Source organism: Gopherus flavomarginatus, chromosome 4 (assembly GCF_025201925.1).
Source record: "Gopherus flavomarginatus isolate rGopFla2 chromosome 4, rGopFla2.mat.asm, whole genome shotgun sequence".
Lineage (NCBI taxonomy): Eukaryota > Metazoa > Chordata > Testudines > Testudinidae > Gopherus > Gopherus flavomarginatus.
In genome coordinates this window covers 62253486-62263474 of record NC_066620.1, presented here as the reverse complement: position 1 = coordinate 62263474, position 9989 = coordinate 62253486, and positions in this window count along the sequence as shown.

Sequence of the window (9989 nt, the reverse complement as noted above, 5' to 3'; positions counted from 1 at the left end):
TGTTTAATTTAAAAAACTAAGCGGATTCTCTCTGCAATAATGTTATATTATTATGTTTATTACTCTCTTGCTCCTGTAGCAACTTTTTTCCTATAACCATAGATCTCAAACTACTCACATTACCATGATGATATAATTTGTAATGCTTAGCCATCGGGTAAGCATAATTTCCTTTACAAATTGCATACTTATGCTCATACGGTAGATTCTCTCTCTGAAAGACTTCTTGGTTTTATCTACATACCTGCAGTTCACATGGACTTTTTGAAATGATAAGCCACATTGTGTGTACTTCAGTTATTTAAGCCTTTTTTTAAAAAAAAAAATGTCTCTGTACATGGAAATTATGCCATCCAATTGCTAAGCAGTAACGGTTATTTTACTTTAAATATAGAGAAGGAGAACACCGAGAACTATGGCCCTCTGTTGTGCAATCCTGCAGCCCTAGGATTTAAGGAACTATCCATCCCTTGCCTAAAAAATGTGTTGAAAAAAAAATCTAACTTTTCGTTCAAAAACACATTTATTATTCTGTTAATTTCACAGCTATGAAGAAAACCTTGACAGCATGAACTGAGTGTAACCAAATACAGTACCATCCACATGTTTCATGCCATCCTCAGACTTAATAATGCTTAGGAAGCATGAACTACCTGATTCAATTCAATGGGTGTTAACCCTGAAACATTGTGATGCTGAATTTAAATATCACAATTATTAATTCTCTCTTTTTTAGCAGAATCATCAGCAAATGCCATTATCGAGCATACCCAAACTGCCTTCCCAGATGCCAGAAGTTCTCCCAGGTAGGTGCTCGAAACTCCAGCTTCTCTCCTGCCAACACATAAGCGCATTGTAGAAGTTCTCAGTATAAAAATCAGTTGAACAACAGAAAACATGGACATACCCCTGAAAAATTGAAGTCAGTATGAACAAAACTCTGGCTACTCTCCTGAATGTATTGTTCATTTTTATAACTATTAATTCCTGTTTATAACTACCATTTAAAAAAATACAAATTCTGTGGCTGCTTCATTTAAATTATCTACCACAGCAGAATTCCAAAATATCCACATACCTTGCACAGAATTAAAGGTCATCTCACACTAGAGAACAGGGCCCTGGATTATTGCAAAGGAGCCTGATTATGGTGTGCTAGCCAACACATATGCGAACATATGGACTTGTGCGCACTTTGGACAGAGTGCCCAGTGGTGGCTTAATGCACAGGCCCACAGGCCCCATGCCCAGTGGTGGCTTAATGCACAGGCCCCATGCCCAGTGCCAATTTGAGTGTCTCTGTGGAAGTGCCCCCACCAGCACTGGAACTGTGGCCCTGCACCCTGTTCTTCCTCTTCCCCCAGAGCCCCGCCCCCTGGCCAGGCCAGAAGCTGGACATGAGCCATGGTAAGAGCTACCCAGGGAGCCCGGGTTGCTGTGGGGAGCCCCAGACCCTCCACTTGCCCTGAGCAGCAGGCTGGAGTGCCCAAGAGCAGCCCATGTCCCTGCCTCCCAGGGCAGGCAGAAGGTCCAGGGCTTCTCACAGTGGCCTAGGCTCTGTGGGTAGCTCTTACTACTGCCTGGCTCTGGCTTCTGGCCTGGCCAGGGCCTTTGGGGTGGGGTTGGGAGGTAGAGAAGAAGCAGGGGGCGAGAGCCCTTACCAGTTTCCCTGCCATGAAGCACAGCCCCTACACCACTCTGCACCTGCCTGAGGCTACTACATTCATGTCAAAAGTGGGCAGGCCATGGCCCCCCTGCTCCTTCTGGTTCCAGTGCCCCTGGGGTATGGGGGGTCCAAATGTTCTTTGTGCTCAGGGCCCCAATAAATCTTAATCCACTTCTGAGAGCACCACAAGTGACTATAATACAAAAAGCAGTGAACTGGTAGGGCTTTGTCTTGTCTTCAGAAGGAAGGAAGAGTATCATCTACCAAGCCTACTTTGTGCAGAACCTGGACTCTGATTGGCTGTCTCCCATCCAAGTATAGCTTGTAAAATCGTACACAGTCATCATAACCTATGGGCAATGGCTGCAGGATGGAGTTCTTAATGCGTAAAGTGCTGCTCTAGCGCCTGGCCATAAGTTGACAAACATTACTCTGTGCAAACACAGCAGTTACTTTTCTAAGGTCACAATTTGTCACAGCAGACAACTCTAACTTATATGGAACTAATGAACTGCAAAGTTTCCCTATTAAATATAAAACCAAAGCTGTTTGTTGATTGTTATCATTTAAAAAGCATGCAGAATGAGCCAGTAAACTATTTTTCTGGCCTTTCTCTAATTTAAAACTAAACCAGCATAAATGTTTTGAAGTTCTACCAAAAATATGTATCCATATAGGCACGGTATGTTAGATGACTTCAAGCTATAGCAAATGTTATTATGTAAGGACTATAACCTGCTTCTCTCCTGTACCTAAAATTCATAAGGAATGAAGGCTCAGATTTTAAAAACATTAGAACTATACAGTTTTTTTTTATTTCTAACTAAGAATAGACAAGCTAAAATTTTCAGACTTTTCAATGAGATTTGGGTAATTGGTGTTATGATTGGAGATCAAAATCATCTACCCTTTGGATGGTGTTGCATGGTTTCTGAATGCACAAAAATGTATTTATTTTCCAATTATTAGTAGTATCCCATGGACAACTAAAGACCCCAACCAACATCAGGGTTCCATTGTTCTAGGCACTGAACAAACATATAGTAAGAATCAGTCCCTGCCCAGAGGAAGCTTGAAATCTAAATAGACAAGACAGAACAACAGAGGGGAAAGAATACACAAGCAGAAGAATGAGAATCCAGGCCAAAGATAAAGAGATTTGCCCAAGGTCACAAAGGAAGCCTATGACAAAGTCAAGAAATAAACTCCAATCTCTTGAGTCCCAGTCCAGTGTTTTAAACCACAAGTCCAACAAAGACTATAATTTGTTAGGCAACCCAAACATAGAAGTCGGGGGGATGATATAACCTGTAGTCTGTGATGCTGGTAGACAAGGTTCCAGCTCTTGCTAAGACTATAGGTAGGGTGACCAGATAGCTTGTGTAAAAAATTGGGACACTTTTTTCCCAGGGGTGAGGTGGGGAATGTAGCAACAAAGCCACTAATATCAGACTGTCCCAATAAAATCTGAATGTCTGGTCACCCTAGATGTAGGTGTCGGCTGAGTAATGACAAATTCATAGCTGGAAACCAGATGAGCTCACTTGGTATGTTTAATATTGTTCAAGATAGGTGCTAGACTTGTAAAGATGCATTTAGTGTTTAGACTCTATAAAATTCTTGCAAGTTGCTGCATTTATTAATCTTACTTGCAATGTCTGTATCCCATGCTATAAAGTAACACTTACATTTTTCTTTATAACTGTAAAAATGCCTGCTCTGAATTTGTGAACCCAGGCAGGAGGCGGGTTCCCCTTGCCTATCAAGAAACACTATCAAAACTCAGTGGGCCATATTGAAGCATCATGATACAAAGACTGGGCTAACAGCCCTTTCAGAGCCATGAAGATACTACCTACAAGGAAGTTCAACCCATCATCAGCTTGAATTCTGGAAGAAGAAAATAAAGATAGCCGACATGAACATTCTTCATCTCCTTGCTGTTCGGACTCTCACAGAGCTAGAGGTAGGAAACAGAAAGAGAGATCCCAGAGTCAGTCTGAGTTTAGCTCTAAAAGACATCCACTGCTGGCAGATTCCTATATCTGGTCACCTTTTAGTACCATATACTAACTCATTTGTGACTATATGTTGCCTGTTTTTAACCTGTACATTACTCATTTCTTTTCTAGTTAATAAATCCTTAGTTAGTTTACTATAGGATTGGCTACAAGCATTGTCTTCGGTGTGAGATCTAAAGTACAAATTGATCTGAGGTAAGTGACTGGTCCTTTGGGACTGGGAGCAACCTGAAGATTTTGTGATCTTGGTGTGACTCTTTATCACTAAGTTCCGCTCACCTGAGTGGAAAGACTGAAATTGCCCAAGAAGACAGTCTGTGATTCCATGGAGAGACTTGTATAGTACTTCAGGAGTTCACATTTTGTTACTAGCTTGGTGAAATCTAATGATAGAACCTACACCAGTTTGGGGTGTCTGCCCTCATTTTGACAGTCTGCCCTGAGGTTGGCACCCCTGGTTGTGAACCACTCCAGACAGGATAACCACTCATCTCCTGAGTTCCAGTCCAGTAGCAAAGTATCACTGATTATAAATTGTTATCCAATATATAAACATACAAGTCAAGGGGAAACTAATATAATATGTAGACCATTTACTAATCAAGGGAAATGAAGATAACTATGACAGAATGGTGGCAAACCAGCCAGGTGCAAATCCATAAAATGGAATTTAGGTCTTATCAGAACAGATCCAGGGTCAGATCCTTTACTTTGATCTTGTCATGTCTGGGAGTTATTTCATACTAATAAGTCCAATTCAGGCTCCCTCAAATTTTTGTTCCCCCACCCTTTTCTTCTCTATAGGCACCAATACCACACTGTAGACAACTATTGTCTAAGAAGAAATACACAGATAACAATGATACAAAGGACTGCTCATGAACACCACCTCTAGTAAACATGATGATAAAATAAACCCAAACTCCTTCAGCCCTCAGCCCATCCCTGTTAAGAGCTATGTAATCCAGAAATCATTTGCAGAGCACAAAAGCAAGTTTTTGGCTCTAGGAAGTTAAATAATCTTGCATAAGAGCAGATGGCACTATTTATATTAGCTACATGTAGTCACATATACACAGTTATACCTCTTCTATAAAAAAAAGATCTGTGACAATCCTCTTCCCAAAAGACTGGGGGTGCTTTTCAGGATGCCTAAAAGGTTAACAAAATTGGGCTCTGGCAGACCAAGATGGGGAGAAAATTCCAAATTCTAGGACCTCTCAGAGAATACTGTGAGAGCAGTATCCTTCCATGTATATTGAGGGAGCCCCACTGCAAGTGCCTCTGCTGATTTTAACTGATCAGTGCTTCGATCAAACCTTGGAGGACATATCTGAGTTTTTGGGAACCAAGAATTTTGGTTACCTGGGGTTTGGATATTAGAGGTGTAACTGTGACAAAGTTAGTCAAACCCACAGTGGTGGGGCAAATCTCAACTCAGTTGAGATAGTTTTTTGAATACTTGTAATAAGGTTTGTCCAGAATCTATATACATTTTAGGGAAACGAGCCAAATTCTGCCTTCGCTTCAGTTTAACTCAACATAACAAAAGTTTTTAGACTTATATATTTTGTCCCACATGACCAATATTAGTTAGGGGCAAGGATGCATAACTTGTGTAATTTTACGTATATTCTGCAAGCTCCTATGTAAGAGGAAAAGCGAGGTTTGGATAGACATGCTGGACCAAAAAAAATAAATAAATCACTGCTACACTTCTCTCTCTGAGGCACATCAAGGTGTTTTGTACATTGCAGCTATTTCTAGCTTCACCCCAGGACCAACCAAGCAGATGAAATGGATCAGTAATTAACACAAAAGAAGGGATCTCGATCAGGTTTTGGAGTTAGGAGAACTGTAACAGACTGCCATCTTGTAGACCCTGCTCCCGTTTAAACAAGAAGTAGGCTAGAGAGAGAAACATGGAGACAGAGTTTAGGGATTTTCCCTGGTAAGACGCTGAATTTGGTTTCATTCACTGATGCAATTGTTAAATAAAAGCATTTTGCTGCAACCTGAGATTCCCTACTTCCTCATAAATGCTACAAAAATGTCCCTGGAGATGAGATTTTGTACAACAGTTTAAGTGTAGGTGCTAAAATCTCTTGGATATGTTTATGTTACTGTACTGTGAAGACATCAGACCCAGAGGCCATTCTTCATTTTAAGAGTTGAACCGTTTCTTTTAAATTTTCCTGCTGAAAGTGGGATAGTGACAATGGCTATAGGGAATGATCAGCTTCACATTTAAGTACTCAATGGGTATGTCTACACTGCAATTAAAAAGCCATGGGCTGGCCCATGCCAGCTGACTGGGGCTCAGGCTAAGGGACTATTTAATTTTGGGGTCGACACTCAGGCCTGGAGCCTGATCTCTAGGATCCTGCAAGGTGGGAGGGTCCCAGAGCACAGGCTGAGCCCTAATGTCTACACCACAATTAAACAGCCCCTTAGCCTGAGCCTGAGATAGCTAGTCTCTAATTCCAGTGTAGACGTACCCTAGGGGGTCTGTAAAAATGGTCTCTCTGACTCGTTTTCAACAGCTGTGAACAGCATTTTGAAACGACTACTAGGACTTTTTTGGTTTCAACTCAAAAGCACAAACCTTGGTGATGGCTGCTAAATTTCATTCTGACTTTTACAGAGTATAGTCAGAAACTAAACTCATGGGGTTGAAGGCACCTGTGAATCAGAAGTGTCTATTTACCTAGAACACTTGTTACAAGGAGCCTCTGGAAGAAATAGTGCCTACTCAGTTAGAAAAGCAGCTAGAGTGTTGCTAGAATATATGTTGCAGCCTAAAAAAAACACAACAAGTTGAAACAGTTTATTAGCGTTATGTCCAGCTCCACAGGGCAATAGTTGAGCTGAATCATCTTTTGACCTGTGATATTCTACTAATGCTTTATGACCTGAAAGCTGTTTCTCTATATACAAGTTTATACTGTGGCCATACAGTGTATTTTATGTCAAACTGGCTAGGGTGTTATACTGTGGACCTTATGTGCACCTGCACAAAAGTGGAGACAAATAGGACAGGCAACAAAGAAAGAATTTTAAAAATCCACAGATCCTCATAGTTACAGCATCTATAAATGTGTTCATGATAGTGAAAAAACAGCTTTTAATCAGACTTACCCCACATTCATCTGTTTTGTCCTTAGTTGCTGGGTTCTTTCTTTCAGTGAATTTAGTGGTGGTGAAAAGTGCCACATTAACCGGGCAAGGAAGCGAAGACTTATGTTTAGCCACAGGAGTGATAAATGTAGTACGGAGAGCTGCAATGCAAGCTTCCCCATGCTGCTCTGCCCTACCTTTCAGTGTTTAAAATCCACACACGCTGAGTGCTTGGGGAGAGAAAGACACCCACAGGACGACATCCTCAGCTGATGAGAGTTGCTACAGAAGTGTAGAATGGCTGTGTTAAACTCTTCAGGGTTTGGGATCTGCTTTTTAAGCACACGCAACTCAAACTTAGATAATTCTCCTTAACTTGTTCCTTTGGCCTCTGCTATTGGGACAATTCAAGCGAGAAAGCAAGCTGACCCTCTGGGTACGTCTTCACTACCAGCCTTATCGGCGGGTAGCAATCGATCCCCGAACGAGCTGCTGTCGACTCCGGAACTCCACCAACGCGAACAGCAGTAGTGGAATTGACAGGGGGAGCCGCGGACATTGATCCCGCGCCGTGAGGACGTTAGGTAACTCGATCTAAGATACTTCGACTTCAGCTATACTACTCACGTAGCTGAAGTTGTGTATCTTAGATCAATTTCCCCCCCTAGTGTAGACCAGCCCTCTGAATGCCTACGCTTATCACACTCCAGCTCCCCTGTGACAGCACCTAATGAGTAAATGCACACCTATGGGAATTATTTATACCTTCTATTCTACTGGCGTGGATACAAGACAAGGATTCATTAGACACAACGCTGAATATAAAATTATTGCACCACAGATGACAAGTCTTATACTGGGACTTTAATCCTAGGAATTAGAGATTTAAAAGGCCTAACAGGGAGTCAGTTCCATTTCCCTGCCAAAGCAGGAGTTGTCCCCTACCAGTGAAAGAGGAACAATAGGAAAACAACAACAAATGAATACCTCTGGAGCCTTACTACCTTCACCCCTCCAGAAGGTGCGGTGCAGGAGGCACAGGCGATAAATAAATACCGAGAGCTTGGATGTGTTGGTTTTGCCTATGTATTACTTTCAGATGTCAATCACATTCAAGAAACTACCCTTAATATTTGTACCGCAGGAGCACCTGGATGCCCCAGAACAAGATCCACTATGCTAAGCACTGTGCAAACACAAAAGGAAGAGACTGTGTTTGCCTGAATTAGTTTACAATAATAACCTTATAAAAATATATCCAGAACACTCCTGCAACACGCACACACACAAAAAGATGACTATTGCACTGAGGCAAGTGTGGTCACCATTCAGAACTACTCTAGCTATATGCCACCAGAGGATTCCTCAACACTGGTGTGACCTTCTCATAGCTGTTATGCCAGATTTAGGGGCAGCTGGCACTGGGAATGCAACATAAAGAAAACACAGCACAAAAGACAATCTGGGAAATAAATACTTATGACTCAGATTGTTATAGCTTTGTATTATATAGTATCTTGTACCATGCTAGTCCTACTGAAGTCAGTGGTGTCTGTTTCCCATACTCCATTTTTGTTCTCCTCCTGTGGCCGCCCTTCCCTGGCTGTTAAGTTGTTTACCAGGGCCACTGCCCTTCTCAAAGGGAGGGCCCCTTAAGTTGTTTAACAAGAGCCATTGCCTTTCTCAAAGGGATGGCCACTTGTGCTGCATGCTAAGTGGGACCACTGCCCTGTTCAAAGGGTTAATCCTGTTATCACCTTGTTGAACCTGGGCTTGGTGTAGGGCAGGCAATGTTCAGAGCTGCAAGACCTATTGTGTTTTTAAGATCCTGGGCATGAGTCATACACCTCATGTGCTTTTGAGTCACCTATTGCACAGGACTCTGCCCAGGCATGTCTCTGTGCTCACCTGCAGTTTTTTCCCTGTGCCTCCTCCCCTGTGACAGAGGGAGCCTATCAGGATTACTGGCAGGAAACTGCCTAAGTTTGCCTTTAAAAACAGACATTTTTGAAACAAACATCAGAAAGGTTCCTGCATTGCTGTCTGGTCTGATCAGCCAGGGGTTTTGGGGGTCCTTTCTCCGCTCTCGTTTTATTTTTGAGCGTACCCCTGGTTTTTAACCCCCCCCCCACAAAGAACGAATTGCTGCCTGAGAGATCTCCTGATTATCGAGACCGTACTGAGCCCTCCTTGCTTCTTCTGATGTTACTGCTGCTTCTGCCTTTGCTGCTGCCTTGGGGACTGGTAAGAATCCCTCTGTGAAACTTTCCATACTGTTATTTTATTACTTTAGCTGCTGGCTCTGTTTCCCTAGCACACAGACTCAAGCTAAACTTGGTCTGTGTCTTAAAACCTCTCTTAAACTCGGCGGCGCTTTGCTGCTAAAAATAAGCTTGTGCCGCTGCTAAGCTCTGCTCCCTGCTTTCAGCTGTATCCACTGCTGCAGCCACCATCCCTTGGCTTCCTTGGGGGCTGCCTTGGGAGCTGTATCCTGGGCACATACCACTCTGCCCTCTGTAACTTCCCCATAGCATAAGGTGCACCGTAGGTTTTGCTTTTTAGTTTAATAAGTCATAGTTTGCTAAGATTGTAGAGCTTGTAAGTTTCACCTGCCTTGTTATAGTTTGCTGTTTTGTTGCTCTGTATAGTTGCTTGTTATAGTTTGCTTAGAATTGTGATATTTGTTGTTTTGCCTAGTCGTTGATTAAGATAGATTTAAAAAAGCCATTGCCTGGTTGTATTCTGTACCTGTTTTATTACTTTGTATAAGCTGCTTGTAATTTATATAAGTTTGAATAAGTTAGAGGATAGATAAGGTTTTTACTGCTTAAATTCGTCTTCCCGCTGTCCCAACCTCTCCCTGAACTTTCCTGTGTCTGTTTTTCCCCCGTTCCAATCTCCCCCTCTGTGTACTTCTTCGTGTCGCCCTTTTGTAATCCCTTGCTGCTTTCCTCCCCCTCCCCCATGTAACTTCCCAAACCCTTTGCCGCTTCTTTCTTTCTTTTTTGGGGTGTCCCTCTAGCCCTTCTTTACACCTCTCTGCTGCCTCTCCCTGTATCCCGTGTTCGTCCCCCCGCTCCTCCGCTGCCCCTCCCCTACCGAAGATCACCATCACACTGCTCAGTTTGTCTTCACCCCGCTGCTCCGCAACTTCCCTGAAGTGCTCTCCGCTGCTGCAGCCTGTT